Genomic DNA, 12804 nt, shown 5'->3' on the forward strand with positions numbered 1-12804 from the left:
TCCAGGACTGGCCAGGTTCCTCCCCAACCTCCTCACTGTCTGAGTCTGCCACCAGCTCTGCTGGCTGCTGGCGGGCCACAACAGGTCACTAAACAGACAGTGGTAAGTCAAGGACTACCGGTATACCGGTTTAATGTAATTTTCTGCTGTTCCCCCATTCCTCTGGTTTCTGAATCCAAAAGCCCAGTATCCCTTAGGATCATTTATACTTTCCTTGCTTTTCCTCCAGGCTAATTAAGGGATTTTCTTTCATCGTGTTAAATATTTAAAAAAAAACACCAAAAAAACCCCACAATAAGTGACAGAACAATATCCCAGCCTTTTTCTAACCTTTTGTTCCGTTCTAGCGATGGTACAGTTGGCTCTGACGCCAGCACATTTTAAATTCCTGCCTCCTACTCCTCTTTGTACGGCTGGCACGCTTTATTCCACCTGCTATTACACAGCAAAGTCCTCTCCAGCACGCAGCCTTACTCCAAGGAAAAGCACACGCGCGCACACACACACACACAGAGACACACACAAACATTGCTGACTTTACGATCAGGGGAATAGAAAACCTCATCGTTTGAGGTTGCAAACCTCAGAATTGTGCCAGAATAGCAATAACACACGGAAGGAAGGAAAGAATGAATGAAGGAAGGAAGGAAGGAAGGAAGGAAGGAAGGAAGGAAGGAAGGAAGGAGCAATAGCAGTAGCATTTAGACTTATATATCGCTTCATAGAGCTTTTACAGCCCTTTCTGAAGGATTTGCAGAGTCAGCCTCTTTCCCCCAACAATCTGGGTCCTCATTTTACCCACCTCGGAAGGATTGAAGGATGAATCAACTTTGAGCTGGTCAGGATTTAACTGCTGACAGTGGGCAGAATTCAGGGGTGGCTTCCTGTACCGGTGGTACCACTTCGCTGTGTGCTTGCTTCGCTCATGTGCGTGCCCACCACACATTGCTCATGCATGTGCAGTTGACTATACATTCTTCTGCGCATGCGCACAAACATACCAGCAAGGACAGAAGAGACTGGGGAACTGGTTCAGGGGCATGGCCAGCCTGAGTAACTGCCGGTTCTGTGACCCAGGCCAAATTACCACTACCGGTTCAGCTGAACCGGGCCGAACTGGGAGCAACCCACTTCTGGCAGAATTTGTCTGCAATACAGCATTCTAACTAATGAGCACCATGAAAGGAAGGAAAGGAAAGGAAAGGAGAAAGGAAAGGAGAAAGGAAAGGAGAAAGGAAAGGAAAGGAAAGGAAAGGAGAAAGGAAAGGAAAGGAAAGGAAAAAGGAAGAGCAATAGCAGTAGCATTTAGACATATACTGCTTCACAGTGCTTTAGCAATAGCAGTTAGACTTATATACTGCTTCATAGGGCTTTACAGCCCTCTCTAAGGGATTTACAGAGTCAGCCTATTGCACCCAACAATCTGGGTCCTCATTTTACCCACCTGGGGAGGATGGAAGGCTGAGTCAACCTTGACCTTTCTGAGATTTGAACTGCCAAATTGCAGGCAGCCGGCAGCCAGCAGTCAGCAGAAGTAGCCTGCAGTATTGCACTCTAACCACTGCCCACCATGGAAGGCAGGGGTGGGTTTCGACCGGTTCGCACCGGTCCCTGCGATCCGGTTGGTCGCCGAACCCAGAAGTAAGTAACTTCCGGGAACGGCGAAGCCCCCCCCCCCGCGCCCGCGCGCGCCCGCACACCCGCGCCTGCTCCTTACCCGGTTTTTACGAATTCTGCGCTTCCACGCATGCGCAGAATGCATACAGCGCCTGCGCGATCCTCCAGGAGCAGCTGGAGCATCGTGCAGACACTAGTACGCATGCGCGTGCCGCGTGCGTGCACGAGGATGCCGCATGCGTGCACGAGGATGCCGTGTGCGTGCGCGAGGACGCCGCCGGCCTCGTTCCAACCGAACCGGTTGGAACGGGGCGAGAAACCCACCCCTGATGGAAGGGAAGGAGGGAGGGAGGGAAATAGCAATAGCACCTAGACTTATATACCACTTCACAGTGTTTTACCAACCTTGGAAGGATAGAAGGCTGAGGCAACCTTGAGCTGATGAGAATCGAACTGCTGGCAGTGGGCAGAGGGAAGGAAGGAAGGAAGGAAGGAAGGAAGGAAGGGACAGCAATCACTTCATAATGCTTTACAGCCCTCTCTAAGTGGACTTCAGAGTTGCCCCCAACAATCTAGCTCCTCATTTTACCCACCTGGGGAGGATGGAAGGCTGAGTCAGCCTTGAGCCTGCTGAGATTCAAACTGCCAAATAGCAAAAACTCCGAGCAGCATCGGAAAAAGATGACCTTGAAAGAAACCAACAAACCAACAAACGGGGCTATTGGTCAGGGCATCTGGTTTAATTATTGGCCTGGCCTTCGAGGGTTCAAGCAAGCCGAGACGGAAGGGCAAAAGCAGGAGCTGGACTATTAAGTGATAATCCTCTTGTTTAAAAAAAAATAATTTTTTTTTATGAGGTTGGTTTGGTCAGGGTGACTCAGTTGCACCAGCCTTGGGAACGTCAGACGGCTCAGGGTTGACTCAGCCTTCCATCCTTCCGAGGTGGGTAAAATGAGGACCCAGATTGTTGGGGGCAATATGCTGACTCTCTGTAAACCACTTAGAGAGGCCTGAAAGGCCTATGAAGCGGTATATAAGTCTACTGCTATTGCTATTGCTATTGCTATTGCTATTGCTAAAGGTGGTGGGGATTTGCTGCCTCAACTATTCTTGTTCAGATGTTCTCCGAAAAGAAGAGACAGCATCTCTGAAGGTCACCTTGGCCACAGATTTGCTAGCTCTGCTCTTTATTGCTAAGATGTTCTCCAACGATGACAGAGATCCAGTTGCCAGTGGGAACGATTGACAATGAGGGAAGAGGTGACGGCTGCAATCGTGGCATTCAATGTATCCACTCATTGTGCTAAGACAGGGTTTGTTAATCTTGGCTTAGAAGGTAGAAGTTGAAATCCAGAGGTCTTGAGTTTGGAAGTGAGGGAGCTTTTTCAAATTGAGCTGATGGAGAAGGGAAGGGAAGGTAGGCTGGTTATAAAGAGATACAGGTAGCCCACAACTTACAACAGTTAACAGATTAACACAGTTGGAAGGGACCTTGGAGGTCATCTAGTCCAACCCACCCCACTGCGCAAGCAGGAGAGTCTACACCATTTCTGACAGATGGCAGTCCAGTCTCTTCTTGAAAGCCTCCAGTGATGAAGCTCCCACAACTTCTGAAGGCAACTTCTCTTCCACTGGTTGATTGTTCTCATTGTCAGGAAATTTCTCCTTATTTCCAGGTTGAATTTCTCCTTGATCAGTTTCCATCCATTATTTCTTGTCTGGACTTCAGGTGCTTTTCAAAATAGCTTGGCCCCCTCCTTTCTGTGGCAGCCCCTCAAATATTGGAAGACTCCTATCGTTTCTCCCCTGGTCCTTCTCTTCCCTAGACTAGCCATGTCCAGTTCCTGCAACTGTTCATTGGATGTTTTAGCCCCCAGTCCCCTCATCATCTTGGTTGCTCTTCTCTGCACTCTTTCTAGAGTCCCAACATCTTTTTATAGTTAATGTAACAACTGAGGCAAGAAAGGTCATACAATGGGGGGAAACTCACTTAAAGAAATGTCTCACTTAGCAACATAAATTTGGGGCTTGTAAATGTGGTCGTAAGTCAAGGGCAAGGGATCAGATCTCCCACCACACACACCCCAGCAAAAACAACAACAGAAAAGCCCAGCCAGATCCTGTGCAAGGAGAGGTTAGAGAATTGACCGTTCCCCTCCAAAACTGCCTGAGGGGGGACGGGACACTTTCATCTACAAGGCGACAACGCATGCATGCTCAGTGGCTGAGGAGCATTTCAACAAAATAGGGGCAACGTGCAAAATGTATGTTCACCATTAAGCTCTTTGCACAGAATTTCCAAAGCCTCTCCCCTCTTTATTTCTTCTTCTTCTTTTTAAGTATGCCCACCGAGATTATTGCAAGAGTTATAGTGGCGTGGGAAAAAAAAGGGAATCCAGCCACCTATAAAGAGTGCCATCCCATGGCTCCCTATTGACTCACTCTCTGCCTCTCTCTCTTTCCTCTCTCTCTCTCCTCTCTCCCTCTCTGTCTCTTTTTCCTTTCTCTCTCTCTCTCTCTCCTTTCTCTCTCTCTCTCTCCTTTCTCTCTCTGTCTCTCTCTGTCTCTGTCTTTCTCCTTTCTCTGTCTCTGTCTCTCTCTCTCCTTTCTCTCTCTGTCTCTCTCTCTCTGTTTCTCTCTCTCTCTCCTTTCTCTCTCTCTGTCTCTCTCTCCTTTCTCTCTCTCTCTCTGTGTCTCCTCTTTGTCTCTCTCTTTCCTCTCTCTCTTTGCCCCCTCTGTCTCTCTCTCTCTCTTGATTCCCTCTGCCCAGTCTCTCTGTGTGTCTGTCTCTCTTCTCTGCCTCTCTCTCTTTCTCTCTCTCCTCTCTCCCTCTCGCCCTCTCTGTCTCTCTATTTTTCCTCTGTCTGTGTGTCTCTCTCCTCTTTGTCTCTCTCTTGTTCCTTTCTCTCTTTGCGCCCTCTCTCTCTGTCTCTCTCTCTTCTCTCCCTCTCTCTCTGTCTCTTCCTCTTCACCTCTGTCTCTCTTTTTCCTCTGTCTCTGTCTCTCTCTGTGTGTCCGTGTGTGTGACCATGTGTATGTCCCCTCTTTGTCTCTCTCTCTTTCCTCTCTCTTTGCCCCCTCTCTCTGTCTCTCTCTCTTCTCTCCCTCTCCCCACTCTCTCTGTCTCTCTCTCTCTTCTCTGCCTCTCTCTCTTTCTCTCTCTCCTCCTCTCTCCACCTCTCTGTCTCTGTCTCTCTCTCTTTCCTCTCTCTTCTCTCCCTCTTCACCTCTCTGTCTCTCTTTTTCCTCTCTGTCTCTGTGTCTCTGTGTGTGTGTCGGTGTGTGTGTCCGTCCGTGTGTGTATCCTCTTTGTCTCTATCTCTTTCCTCTCTCTCTTTGCCCCCTCTCTGTCTCTCTCTCTTCTCTCCCTCTCCCCACTCTCTCTCTATCTCTTTTCTCTGCCTCTCTCTCTTTCTCTCTCTCTTCTCTCCCCCTCTCTGTCTCTCTATTTTTCCTCCCTGTATATGTCTCTGTCTCTCTCTCTGTGTTTCTCTCCTCTTTGTCTCTCTCTCTTTCCTCTCTCTCTCTCTTTGTCTCCTCTCTCTGTCTCTCTCCCATCTCTCCCTCTCCCCACTCTCTATGTGTCTCTCTCTGCCCCCTCTCTCTTTCTCTCTCTCCTCTCTCCCCCTCCCCCCTCTCTCTTTTTCCTCTGTGTATGCTCTTGGCCTCTCTCTCCTCTCTCTCTTTGCCCCCTCTCTCTTCTCTCCCTCTCCCCACTCTCTATGTGTCTTTCTCTCTGTTCCCCCTCTCTCTTTCTCTCTCTCCTCTCTCCCCTTCTCTGTCTCTCTCTTTTTCCTCTCCCTCTCTTTCTGTCCTCTTTCTCTTCCTTCTCTCTCTTTGCCCTCACTGTCTCTCTCTCTTTCCTCTCTCTCTCTCTCTTCTCTCCCTATCCCCACTCTTTCTGTCTCTCTCTTTCCCCTCTCTTTCCTCTCTCTCTCCCTGTTTCATTCTCTCTTCCCCTCCTCTCTCTCTCTCTCACACACACACACTGACAACATTGCTGGAAGGGACCTTGGAGATCTTCTACTCCAGCCCCCTGCTCAAGCAGGAGATCCTATACCATCTCAGACCATTTCAGAAGTGAACTTCTCTCTCCCTCTCCTTCTCATCTCTCTCTCTCTCTCTCTCAGTGCCTTTTCACAACATTTACTAAATGCAAATAACTTGTGTGTGTGTGTGTGTGTGTGTGTGAAAAATAGCTCCCAACAGCTCCAAGTTGGCTGGCTTAACCATCGCTTGTGCAATAAGCTGAAAACTGCTGGCTTCCCATATCACAGGAAGGTATAAATTAAAGATTGCCAATGATAAAGATTGGGTTGGCATGGCCCAAATGAAAAAAAAATAGCATGAGATTTAGCACTAGGGAGCCCTGACTTTCCTTTATGACACTCCCAAGAACCTTTTTAGGGGGAAAAAGGTCCTTTACTGCAGGTAGTCCTCGACTTATGACCACAGGTGATCCTCAGATTTTCTTGTGAGACATTCGTTCAATGAGATTTGCCCCGTTTTATGACCTTTCCTGCTCGGTTGTTAAGCGAATCACTTGCAGGTGTTAAGCTAGTAACAGGCTTGTTAAGTGGATCTGGTTTGCCCATCGACTTTCCCTGTCAGGGGGTGGTCACAAAAGGGGGTCAAAATGTGGCCCCAGGACACTGCAACCATCGTAAATATGAGTCAATGGCCAAGCCTTTGAATTTTGGTCCCACGACCGAGGGGGATATTGCAACGGTCGCGAGAGTGAAAAATGGTCATAAATCACCTTTTTTCAGTGCTGTTGCAACTTGGAACAGTCATTAAGTGGGCTGTTGTAAGTCGAGTTCTAGCTGTATTTATGCTTTCATTCCCTTTGCAAACGCAAATGTGCCCCTTCCAGGACCTGCATGGTCAGAGTGCAACCCACCCAGTCCTAAAGGCTTCAAATAGTTCCAAAACATTAAAAAAACCTGTAAGGTTCTACTTTTAGGCATGAAAAACAAAATGCACACATACAGTATATGTCAGGGATGGCTAATCTTTTTCTGCTTGCATGCCGAAATCACGCCCACCTGCCCACACCCATAATGCAATGCGCCCCTCCCATGCGCATGTGCGTGCCACTCCTGTGGTCCCCCACCCCCAGGCATGCGTGTGAGCCCCCTTGCCCTGTTTTGGGCATAGCAGGCCTCCCTGAAGCCTCCTGAAACCAAAAAACGGGGCATGTCACACCTCCCAGGCTCCCCCTGCACACCCACGCACGTCTCCTGCATGTGCATCAAAAGTCATCTGGCCGGCACGGCAGAGCTGAGATGGGCAGCAGCTCGCGTGCCTGTAGAGAGGGCTATGCATGCCATCTGTGGCACGCGTGCCATGGGTTCACCATCACAGGTATATGTGGTACCTGACTCAATAGTAGTAACTGTGAGAGGGATCTTGGAGTCCTAGTGGACAATCATTTAAATAGGAGCCAGCCGTGTGCAGCAGCTGCCAAAAAAGCCAACACAGTTCTAGGCTGCATCAACAGAGGGATAGAATCAAGATCACCTGAAGAGTTAATACCACTTTATAAGGCCTTGGTAAGGCCACACCTGGAATACGGCATTCAGTTTTGGTCGCCACGATGTAGAAAAGATGTGGAGACTCTAGAAAGAGTGCAGAGAAGAGCAACAAAGAGGATTAGGGGACTGGAGGCTAAAACATATGAAGAGCGGTTGCAGGAACTGGGTATGTCTTGTTTAATGAAAAATAGGACTAGGGGAGACATGATAGCAGTCTTCCGATATCTCAGGGGCTGCCACAAAGAAGAGGGAGGCAAACTATTCTCCAAGGCACCTGAGGGTAGAACAAGAAGCAACAGGTAGAAACTAAGCAAGGGGAGAAGCAACCTAGAACTAAGGAGAAATTTCCTGACAGTGAGAACAATTAATCAGTGGAAGAACTTGCCTCCAGAACTTTTGAATGTTCCAACACTGGAGGTTTTTAAGATGTTGGCTAACCATTTGTCGAAAGTGGTGTAGGGTTTCCTGCCTAGGTGGGGGGGGGGTGGACTAGAAGACCTCCAAGGTCCCTTCCAACTCTGTTATTCTATTATAAAAAAATCATCTATCAGATTTTTTCCCCTCCTAGCTTCCTGCGTCTTTATTTAAAAAATAAAAAGCCAGAGAATAAAAGTGTGTGTTAAGAAGGGCTGTGTTTGCATTGAACGCTGTTCCCTTGTTTTGCCCGTCATGGCAGCCACCACTTTGCATGCAGTGAGGAACCTGTGAGTAAAGGATACTTGTAATTTCACTGGTCTCCTGAACACGCTTGGCATGACTCATCCCTTTCCCTTAAAATTCAGCTGGCTAGAGAAAGAGTGATGCTACATTTATAGATAGGCTCACGGCAGAGATTTACAGGGTAGTTTAGCCATCAATGAGGGACACAGTGGCTCAGTGGCTAAGACACTGAGCTTGTCGATCAGAAAGGTCGGCAGTTTGGCGGTTCGAATCTCTAGCGCCCTGTAACGAGTGAGCTCCCGTGACTTGTCCCAGCTTCTGCCAACCTAGCAGTTTGAAAGCACGTAAAAAATGCAAGTAGAAAAATAGGAACCACCTTTGGTGGAACGTAATAGCATTCCATGCACCTTCAGTGTTTAGTCCTGCCAGCCACATGACCACGGAGACATCTTCGGACAGCACTGGCTCTTCGGCTTTGAAACGGAGATGAGCAGCACCCCCTAGAGTTGGGAACGACTAACACACATGTGCGAGGGGAACCTTTACCTTTACCTTAGGCATCAATAATAACAAAAGAGAGAGAGAGAGCCAAGAAGGCCATTGTCTGGAAATGCCTAACATTTGGGCACCCTTCCCCTTTTTTTTTTTTTTTAAAAAGATGACAGTTTGCAACCGGTTTTTTTAAAAAACAACAAGTTTGCAAATTGAGCGATTAAAAAAAATTAGCCAAAAAGAAAAATAATGCTCAAATTTGGGTCATCTGGTGGGAAACCAGCCCCCTTCCCCTCCAAGGTGCGACTTCCTTTTCTGCTTGGACCGACTTCAACTTTGACAAACCACTTCTGGGTTGGTGAAGAAAAAGAAGAGAGAGAAAAAATTGACAAGCCTGGAGCTGTGAAACCACCAGACGCCAAAATGCTTCTCAAAAGAGACGGTGCAAATTTTTGACGTGGAGGAGGATGTGAAACTGAAGAGGGAAGTGAGCCAAAATGCGTCTTTTTCAGAGAGCTGTGAAAAGCACCTCTAAAAAAGAAATAAATAATTGACCTTGGGCTCCTCAGTACCCTCTGAGCTTGGTGGTTTTCTCGCTGACGTTTCTGGACCCCACTAGATAACATCATCAGTGCTAGGAGGGTGTGGGGTTTGCTGTCTGTTGATAGAAAGAGTTCTGCCCTATCTGTGTTGGTGTGAAGGGGTCTTAGGCTGTTTACTGTTGGATTGTTTGTCTGAGTTTGGTGTTAATCTCAAATAATTTCAGTGTTGATTGTGGAAAGGAGCTGTTGTGGTTTCTTAATTACCAACACTGACAGGGCAAGCTGCTAGTAAATAAACAGGGAACAAACCCCACTCCTTTTAGCACTGATGATGTTCCCTAGTTAGGTTGTGAAACATCTGCAAGAAAACCACCAAGCTCAGAGAGCACCAAGGACCCCACAAGCCTAATCATCCCCCTCCTTCTCTTCCTCTCTGCAAATCCCACTCCCTTCTAGCACTGATGATGTTCCCTAGTTGGGTGATGAAACATCTGGGGAAAAATCACCAAGCTCAGAGAGCACCAAGGACCCCACAGTCATTGTCATCCTCCTCCTCCCCATCTCATTCTTCTCCACAAACCCCACTCCCTAGCACTGGTGATGTTCCCTAGTTGGGTCATGAAATATCTGCAAGAAAACCACCAAGTTCAGAGAGCACCAAGGACCCCACAGTTGAACCCTGAGTTACAAATATTTATTTTATTTATTTATTATTTATTTATTTGTCTTGTATGCCGCCCACTCCCAGAGGACTCCGGGCGGCTCACAAAAGACAAGGGAAAGGGGGGAACGAGACAAAGACAACATATTAAAAACAAAACCAACATTCACAATTTCCGTGGAGGTAGATGCTTCTCAGCTCCCCCCAGCCTGCTGGAACAGCCAGGACTTGGTGGCTTTGCGGAAGGCCGGGAGGGTAGTAAGGGTCCGGATCTCAACAGGGAGCTCGTTCCAGAGGGCCGGAGCTGCAACAGAGAAGGCCCTCCCCCAGGGAGTCGCCAGCCGACATTGGCTGGCAGATGGAATCCGGAGGAGACCCAACCTGTGCGGTCTAATTGGTCTGAGAGAGGTAATCGACAGGAGGCGGTCTCCCAGGAACCCAGGTCCGATGCCATGTAGGGCTTTATAGGTAGCGACCAGCACCTTGAAGCGGATTTGGAGACTAATAGGAAGCCAGTGCAGCTCGCGGAGGATAGGTGTAACGTGGGTGTACCTTGGTGCACCCACAGTCGCTCGCGTGGCTGCATTCTGGACTAATTGGAGTCTTCGAACACTCTTCAAGGGCAGCCCCATGTAGACCGCATTACAATAATCCACTCTTGAGGTCACAAGGGCGTGAGTGACTGTCTGAAGGGCCTCCCGATCCAGGTAGGGTCACAATTGGTGCACCAGGCAGACCTGGGCAAAGGTCCCCCTGGTCACAGCTGACAGATGGTGTTCTAGAGTCAGCTGTGGGTCCAGGAGGACTCCCAAATTGCGAACCCTGTCTGAGGGGCGTATAATTTCGCCCCCCAGCCTGAGAGATGGAACAGTTGGACAATCTTTGGGAGGGAACATCAGAAGCCACTCGGTCTTGTCTGGATTGAGTGCCAACTTGTTTGCTCCCATCCAGACTCTAACAGCCTCCAGGCACTGACACATCACTTCTACTGCTTTGCTGAGTTGGCACGGGGCAGACAGATACAGCTGCGTATCGTCTGCATATTGGTGATACTTAATCCCGTGCCGGCGTATGATCTCACCCAGCGGCTTCATGTAGATGTTAAATAGGAGGGGGGACAGGACCGAACCCTGCGGCACCCCATACTTGAGGGGCCTTGGGGTCGATCTCTGCCCTCCGACCAACACCGACTGCGACTTGTCCGAGAGGTAGGAGGAGAACCACTGCAAAACGGTGCCTCCCACCCCCACCTCTCACAACCGTCGCGGAAGGATACCATGGTCGATGGTATCGAAGGCCGCTGAGAGGTCAAGAAGCACAAGGATAGAGGGGTGACCCCTATCCCTGGCCCGCCAGAGATCATCGATCAGCGCGACCAAAGCAGTTTCCGTGCTGTAACCAGGCCTGAAACCCGACTGAAAAGAGTCTGGATAATCGGCTTCATCCAAGGACCGTCGGAGTTACGAGGCCACCACTTTCTCAACAACCTTCCCTACAAAGGGAAGGTTGGAGACTGGACGATAGTTGCTCAAAATGGCTGTGTCCAGAGACGATTTCTTCAGGAGGGGTCTCACCACCGCATCCTTTAGGAGGGGTGGGAAGATTCCCTCCTGGAGAGAGGTGTTCACAATCGTCTGGATCCAGCCGCGTGTCACCTCCCTGCTGGTCGAGACCAGCCAGGAGGGACACGGGTCCAGTATACAAGTGGAGGCACTCACCGCTCCCATGGCCTTGTCCACTTCATCAGGAGAAGCCCATTGAAACTCAATCCATAAAGCATGCTCAAGACCCTCCCCCAGTACCTCAGCTGGTATCGTGCAATTGGAGTCCAGCTCTGTCCTAATCCGAGCGACTTTATCTGTCAAATACTGAACAAATTCCTCAGCTCTACCCTGTAGAGGGTCACCCGCATCCCTCCCTTTCAAGAGGGAGCGGGTTATTCTAAACAAGGCGGCTGGGCACGATTCGGCGGATGCAATAAGGGCGGCAAAATGCAAACATTTCGCCGCCCGTATTGCCACGAGATAGGCTCTAATAAAGGCTCTCATCAGTGCTCGGTCTGACTCAGATTTACTGGCCCTCCAGCGGCGCTCTAGGCGTCTCTTTTGGCGTTTCATCTCCCGGAGTTCCTCGGTGAACCAAGGAGCCCTCCTGGATCCGCTGCCTCGGAGAGGTCGCAAAGGCGCAATCCGGTTTAGAGCCCCCGCCGCCGCTGTATTCCAAGCAGCGACTAAGGACTCCACCGGATTGTGGATGATAGTGTTAGGTATTTCTCCAAGCGCCGTCTGAAACCCCATTGGGTCCATCAGGCGCCTGGGGCGGAACCACCTAATCGGTTCCTCCTCCCTACAGTGAGGGATTGGCTTCCGAAAGTCAAGCCTCAGCAGGAAGTGATCAGACCATGACAAGGGCAAGGTCTTAATGCCCCTCAAATCTAGATCACGTCTCCACTGCTCCGAGAGGAATACGAGGTCAAGCGTATGACCCGCTGAATGAGTCGAACCTCGAATTACTTGGGTCAAGTCCATGGCTGTCATGGAAGCCATGAACTCCTGCGCCCCATCAGAGCGTTCACCAAGTGTAGGCAGGTTGAAATCCCCCAGAACCATAAGCCTGGGGAACTCCACCGCCAACTCGGCTACTGACTCGAGGAGCGAGGGGAGGGCTGTTGCAACGCTGTTGGGAGGTAGGTACGTTAGCAACAGACCTACTTGACCACCAAGGTCCAACTTCATCAATATTCTCTTCTCTTGCAACACTTGTGGTTGCAAACGGCCAAATTTGCAAGTACCGGGGCTTCTCAGTAGCTTCTGAAGAAACACCTCCATTTTTTCCATTGGGCTTGTGACATTCATGCCCAGGCAAACTAAGACAACAGACTGATCCAGAGACCTTGAGACCGAAGGCCCCCTGATGTCCTCCACCTTAAAACACAAACGTAAGTGTCTCCGCAGTATAACTAGGAGGGTTTTTTTTTAATTATTATCATTCTTTCTTAGCTTGGTCAACTTGTACTGTTTTCTTATTTTCTTAGAGAAGCAACTCCTGGCTTTTGTTGGGTGGTTGGGAAAGATTAAAGGGAGCCTTGGCTGATGGGCCTGGCCACGTTCTCTGTTTTTCCAGATGGTTTGGCCATCTTTTGTGTTTAGAGAGGGATGGGGGGGGATCTTTTTAGGAAAAACCAGCCTCTCTTGGAGAGTTTGAGAAATGTGACTCAACATAAAAGGGCCGTGAATAAAAATTGTTGGGTTTTTGTTGATGTTTTGTTGCTCTGAGTTCAAACCAGGAGGTGGGGAAG

The sequence above is a fragment of the Thamnophis elegans genome, chromosome 13 (assembly GCF_009769535.1).
Source record: "Thamnophis elegans isolate rThaEle1 chromosome 13, rThaEle1.pri, whole genome shotgun sequence".
NCBI lineage: Eukaryota > Metazoa > Chordata > Lepidosauria > Squamata > Colubridae > Thamnophis > Thamnophis elegans.